Here is a 6,998-nt window from a genome sequence, read left to right as displayed (position 1 = left end):
TGCAATAAGATGTATGAAATTTATTTGGCCCATTTTGTTTTTTTTCTCACGAGTGTATATACAGGGTGTCCAAAAAGTCACTGACGAGTTTTGAACTTAAATAGATTTTTTATTCTTGATATCTTTTTGTAATTTTAACACAATCTAAGACATTGGGAAATTTAAAAAAAAAAAAACGCAAAATTCAAACAATCTTTATTTATGAACAAGATCGATAGCCATTAGTCGCGTGCTCTCGTGTAATGAATGAATGCGTGAATGTAGGATTGACATGAAATTCTTAAAGATAAACTAAAATGACCGAAAAATGGGCTGAAATGACTTAAATAAATAAAAAGTAAATGACTTTAATGACCTTAAGAATGACTTGAATGCTTAAAAAATAACTGAAATCCTTAAAAAAAAACAACTTGAATAATCTGGAGAATGACTTGAATGGCTTTGAGACTGACTCGTAAAGTGGGTGATCATTTTACATTAAATTAATACAGAAAAGTGAACTCCCACTTTATATCACAATAAGTACAGCATGTAGTAATAACAGATACTACACTTTGATCTTGGCCGAAAGGCCAAGAAAAGGGTATTTATTTGCTCCCCCACCGAGCAAATTAGGCACAAGGCCGATTTTTAATGTGAGGAGTGAATTGGAAATGGGGACCAACTCCCCGGGGAGTAGGGGAGCTGGATAGTGACAATTGGTATGAGGGGTTGCCCCCTACATTGACCAAGGTCTTATATGTGGGGTTTCCCCCACATATGGTATTTGCTTGCAGTATCTGCCGGAACAGATGGTATTTATTTGCTCCCCCACCGAGCAAATTAGGCGCAAGGCCGATTTTTAATGTGAGGAGTGAAGGGAGGGAGAAGGGAAAAAGGGGACCAGCTCCCGAGAGGTGGGAAATAGGAGCTGGTTAATGGTCAGGCATGTGGGGTTGCCCCCACATCTGGTCTTTGCTAGTCATAGCTAGTCATAGCTTGCAGTATCTGCCGGAACAGATACTACACTTTGATCTTGGCCAAACAGCATGTGTTAACAACAGACCTTTGACCAAAAAGGCCGCGCACAAAAGTTTTATGGACCGACAGAGTGACTTATAGAGTCGCTTGCATGCGACTAAAAATAATGTCTTTTAAATGTTCGTTTGTTCACGTCTTTGCAATATATCAATTCAATTCTAATAAAACAAACTAAAAGGAATAAGAAGTGAGTTAAATTTTTTCAACAAAAAACATTTTAAATTCGAAATTCAAAGAAAGAACCAGCATTAAAATTATTTTCCAACGAACAATTTATTAACAAACAAGCAACAAAAAGGAACACGTATTTAGTTAATTTACAGTATAAAATTCTGCAATTTGCAATGAAATGTTGAAGGTGTCGGTCTATGTGAGACCGTACTGTTGTCGCCACATGCACTTATGTTACCGTGCTATTTTTCAAGTTAAATTCACGTTTTACAATATCTTATTGTTTATTAAATTGTTAGGTGAAAGTACAGAATAGTTATGATACACTTGCTAGTTCGGTACCATAAGTGCACGCACCTGAAAATAAAATATTTTTTTGATAATTGCCAATTTAAATCATAAATTTATTCAAACGGTCCTTTATCTCGCTAAATCCTCGTTCCAAAAAATAAATATAACAAAATTTTATATATATATGTATATATATAAATTCGTATTCCTATATGTTTGTTTGTTTGTTCACAATTTGATTAATATATACAAGTCTCATTTATTTGTATATATAGTATCATTCTTGCAAACTAGATACAATAAAGAGATCATCTCATTTGCATATTACATTAAGAAAAATCGATTTTATTAAATAGCGGTATCTTAGTTAATGTTTCTAGCGAGAGAATTGTTCTAAGTGTTCTATTTAAAATCGTTATTTAATAAATTTGAAACAATAATTATATTGATAACATATTTAATTAAATTTATTTGGAATTATTATTCCAATATCGATTTTATTTATTTTTTTTTTTTAATCTTTGTTTTAGTTATTTGCCCCTTCGGAACGTAAACAAAAAAATAAAAACTATCACCTTATAAAATAATTTGGTAATCTCAATAAATTTCTAGCTTGAAAAAATAATTCCGAGTAGAGAGAAAAATGTTTGGCTTTTAGTGTTTTTTTTTTGTTTTTTTTTAATATTAAAAAAAAAAACCAACAACAACAACAACACTTACGAAAAACTGAAGAAAAGATTCCACGTGTTTTTTATTATTCTATGAACGGCTATACAGAAATCGATAAATTTTTTACGATGTGACCCACCTACTTTTTTTGGCCTAATACGTTTAAATAGCCTTTATAAATAATATGAAAGAAATTTTGAAAAGAAATAAAATGAACATTTTAGAGTGGTGGATCACTTTTCCATATTAATTTAACGTAAAATGAGCACCCACTTTTTGGCCACCAAGCATTCAATGAGACATGTCATCTCTAGCATCTTTTCAAGTTTGGCGATCGAGGGGGGGGGGGAGACAAAACATGACAAATACAATTTGTTTTTTTTTTGGGGGGGGGATTACATTTAAAACATAAAATAGTGATAAATTTAATTAATTTTTATGTCACCACTCTGTACTTTCACCTAACAATTTTATAAACAAAACGAACCCCAAAATATGACAAATTACATGGGGGGGGGGGGCATTACAATGACGAAAAACTTCATTTAATTGTTTTTGGAATTAATTTTTGGTAGATCTTCATTTTTGTGGGGGTTCTGCCTACTTGGCTAATTTTTTTTTTTTTTTTTTTTTTTTTTTTTTTCCAAACACATCGCTGGTATTTTTTTTTTTTTATTCAAACAAAAGTTGTAATGATTTATTTTTAATTACTTATTTTTTTTTTTTTTTTTTTGGATGGGGGTCTTTCCAGTGCTCAATATCCGGAGAATAGTTTCTTCTCTTTGTAGCCCTTCTGGTGGAGAGGGTAGGGTCACATACTTCTTTTTTGGGGCGATGTTTTTATCCGTTCTTTTATTTTTGGAATTGCGGTGGGGTGGGGGTATCCACGTTGCCCATGATGAAAATGATTAGTATAGCAGGTATGTTCCAAACGGAACTTTGTCAACCCAGGCAACGCCGGGTACCCATGCTAGTAAATATATATATATATATATAAGTTTTACGATATCTTTTTTTTTATGAATTGTTAGTTGAAAGTATAGAATAGTTACAAAACATCCACCAGCCTGGTAACATACGTGCATAAGTAGCATCGTATTCAGCTAAATCCAAAAGAGTCAGGAGTTCCGTCACAGCGCAGTTTTACAATCGTTCATTGGGCAGAGGGAGACAACTCTCTTTTACTAAGAGATTCATTCATTTATTTTTCCTTCATAATTTTAGGACGCTCGATGCAGGCAGCGATATTTTTATTAAATCAAAACCTTAAAAAAAAAGAAAGCTGCGACATTTTTTTTTTTAATGTAAGAAAGTCGATAACATTAATAATACAAAATGTAGTCTGTAGAAAACCGATATTTTCATTAGATGAAAACATTTTAAAACAGAAACTGTGACATTGTGGCAACTTTTTTTTTTTTTTTAATGAAAAAGTAAATGTTATTGTAAGTTTTTTTTTTTTTTTTTTTTTTTTTTAATTAGTCTTTAACCTTAAAAAACACAAAGAATGAAATTCTGTAATAAAACAAGGATGAAACTTTTAAAGCTGCGGCGACTTTTATTTATTTATTTATTTATTTATTTTAGTTTTTTTACTGTAACAACACCAACATTTAGTTTTTGACATTACAAAAAAATGAAGGTAAATTTTCAGAATAGGTCCACCCACCTCCACCTCCACAATTTTCTTTTAAATGACAACTTTTAAAGGTTTTCGACTTTGCTGAATACGAAAATCGTATTGAAATCTTTGCAGAAATAAGTAGTTATCGAGATATAAAAAGTTGTATTATGCATTGTATTCTTTGGCGGCCATCTTTTTTATGCGCGTACAGTGTCAGTCAGAGACAAGTATATTTATTTATGGCACGCGTGTAAAAAGATGGCCGCCAAAGAATACAATGCATAATACAACTTTTTATATCTCGATAACTACTTATTTCTGCTAAATTGCAATAAATTGCAATGCGGTTTTCGTATTCAGCATAGTCGAAAACCTATACAAGTTTTCATTTAAAATAAAATTGTGGAGGTGGATCTAATCTAAAAAAAAAATACCAAAATGCAACATAAATGCGATCAGGAATTGTAAACGCAGCTGTAAATGTTTCATTCTTTGTATTTTTTTTTTAAGGTTCGAGACTAATTTTTTTAAAACCTTACGATAACATTTTCTTAAAAAAAAAAAAAAAAGAAAGTTGTTGCAACTTCTTTTTGAAATGTTTTTATCTAATGAAAATGTCGTTGGTTTCTTTCAACAGTCGCATAAAGACTACATTTTGTATTAATATTATCAACTTTGTTACAGTAAGAAAATTCGTCGCAGTTTTTTTTATTATTTAAAAAAAAATTTTTTTTTTAATATTTTGATTTAATAAACTATCACTACATTAGGTGTGTCAGAAATTTCGTGAAACTAGTGAATAATTCCACCCCATCTTTCCAAGCTTATAACTACTCGAAAAATGTAATTCAAGCCCTAATTTTTTTTTTATCAATTAAAGGAGCAAGGACCAAGATTTCATTAAAAAAAAAAAACATGTTTTTTTTTTTTATAAGGTTTTAAACTTCGGACTTTACAGGTAAATTTCTAAAAAAAAAAAACACTACTTTTTTTTTGTTTTAAATTTGAATATATTATTTATTGACCTTTTCTCTTCAATTTGTGATATATAAAACTTTGGTGAGTAAATTAATTATTTACTTTTTAATAGACATTTCAAAATGGGAGGCGTGAATTATTCAAGCCCCCGTCTTTCCAAGCTTATAACAACTCGAAAAATGTAATTCAAGCCCTATTTTTTTTTTCCATTAAAGGAGCAAGGACCAAGGTTCCATTAAAAAAAATCAAAAGAAAAAACAAATAACGTGGTTAAAAAAAAAGGTTTAAACTTCAAACTTTACAAGTAAATTTCTAAAAAACACTACGTTTAATTTTTTTTTGTTTTAAATTTGAATATATTATTAATTGACCTTTTCTCCAATTTGTGAGTAAATGAATTATTTACTTTTTAATAGACACTTGAAAATGGGGGGGGGGGCGTGAATTTAAAAAAAAAAACGTTTGTCTAAAATATTATATTCGGTTTATTGGAAAGAGCATAAAATTTCACATTGACCCTGAAAATATCGTAAAAATAGAATCGATAGAAAAATTTTGATAGATTTTTAAAGTTTAAAAATTGAAAAATATTGAGTTCGGAAAATTCATTAGTTTTTTTTTTTTAAATAAAAAAAATATTTCTATTACTTTTAAAACAACTTTAATAGTTTATTTTGGAAGTATAATCCATAAAGAAAATAAACAACCCACTTTTAACAGAGAAATTACGAGATTTTTATATTTTATTCGCAGATTCGTGTTAGGGGTGTCAAAAATTCTGACACACTTATCGCTACATCGAGCGTCCTAAATTATGAGATGAAAAAAATGAACGAATTTTTTAGTAAAAGAGAGTTGTCCCCCTTTGCACAGTGAACGATTGTAAAACTGCGCCTCTGTCACTTACCAGTAAAAAACGGCAAATTTGTTTTTCATAGATAATAATAATAATAATAATAATAATAATAATAATAACAACAACAACAACAAATACTTTATTAAATTTTGTGATTTTTGGAATAGAAAAGTTTTATTCCATGATAAATAGGTACAATACAAAAAATTTTCTTCGTTTCTTTTTTTTTTTTTTTTTTTTGTTTCTCGCTATAAGTGCCAATCTGAACAAGCACCCAATTTTCTTTTATTCTGAAATGATAAAAATAATCACTTTTACTTTTTATTAGAAATTGAACAATGGCAGACAAATCAGTCAAGGGAGATAATCCTATTTTTAAGAATTCAGAATTATTTCCCTTGTATTACAAACTCGATATTTTATTCTGTATAGCTAGGAATGTTCTTAGAGTATATACACTTATTCGTTTTGTGTTATGTAACGGAATAAAAAAATATGTGTAGCTTTTGGTTGAAAATAAAAGTTCGTTAAATGATGTTCACGTATTTCGGGGCGCTTTTGCAATCGTCGTCATTTGTTCATGGAAGATAACTCTATTTTACTAAATTATTTCCATCAAATTTTCATACAAGAATTTTGGACACTAATTTCAAAGTTAAATTATTTTTTTTGTTTTTTAATTAAAAAACGCAACTTCTCTACAATGTCACGTTACCTGATATTTAGGCTTGATGATAAATGCCCTGGAAAAGTCACTTCTGGTTAATTGCAAGCAAACACTTGTTTTTCAGCTACTTTATTTAATGTAACTTCACAAAAAGTATTAATAACAAAAAAAAAAAAAGGAAAAGCGACGTTAATTGCAGAGACATTCAGCTACTTTTTATTAAAAACAAAAGCAACTTCGAAAAATTGTAAGGAAAGATATATATATTTATATATATATATGTGTGTGTATATCGTTGCATTTTAAATAATTTTTTTTATCGTTTATCAAGTTCCGTTTGTTTACGATATCACGTCAGTTGATATTTGGGCTTGACAATGAATGCCCTGGAAAAGTTTTTGTTATAAACTTTTTAACATTAAAATATTTAATAAATATTAAATTTTCTCTGGAATTATAGTCGCATCTTTTTTATGCAAACGAACTTGCATGGTTTTGTTTTTTCAGAATAAGGCTTAAAAATGGTAAATGAGTGTTCTTATATTTCCACGGCAAACAACGCCGCAGCCCACAAGAAACATGACAGCCAACGAACCGAGTTTCGCTCTCATTTGGGCTCATCAGTTAGACATATCCAAACCCGGGATTCAAAACCCGAGCCTCTTCCGTGCGAGGCGAGCACTCTGCCAACTGTTTGACTGTGGAAATAATTATATAATCTC

The 6,998-nt window shown here is 29.9% G+C and overlaps 1 pseudogene; it reads right to left on the bottom strand.

Annotated features, from left to right (window-relative positions):
- Window positions 1-458: 458 nt before the first annotated feature.
- Window positions 459-585, bottom strand: LOC145268919 (U2 spliceosomal RNA; annotated as a pseudogene).
- Window positions 586-6,998: the final 6,413 nt, after the last annotated feature.

The sequence above is a fragment of the Euprymna scolopes genome, chromosome 44 (genome assembly GCF_053919585.1).
Source record: "Euprymna scolopes isolate OS-2025 chromosome 44, ASM5391958v1, whole genome shotgun sequence".
In the NCBI taxonomy this organism is placed as follows: domain Eukaryota; kingdom Metazoa; phylum Mollusca; class Cephalopoda; order Sepiida; family Sepiolidae; genus Euprymna; species Euprymna scolopes.
Note: the sequence above shows the minus strand (reverse complement) of the source record. Positions and strands in the feature narration are given on the sequence as shown.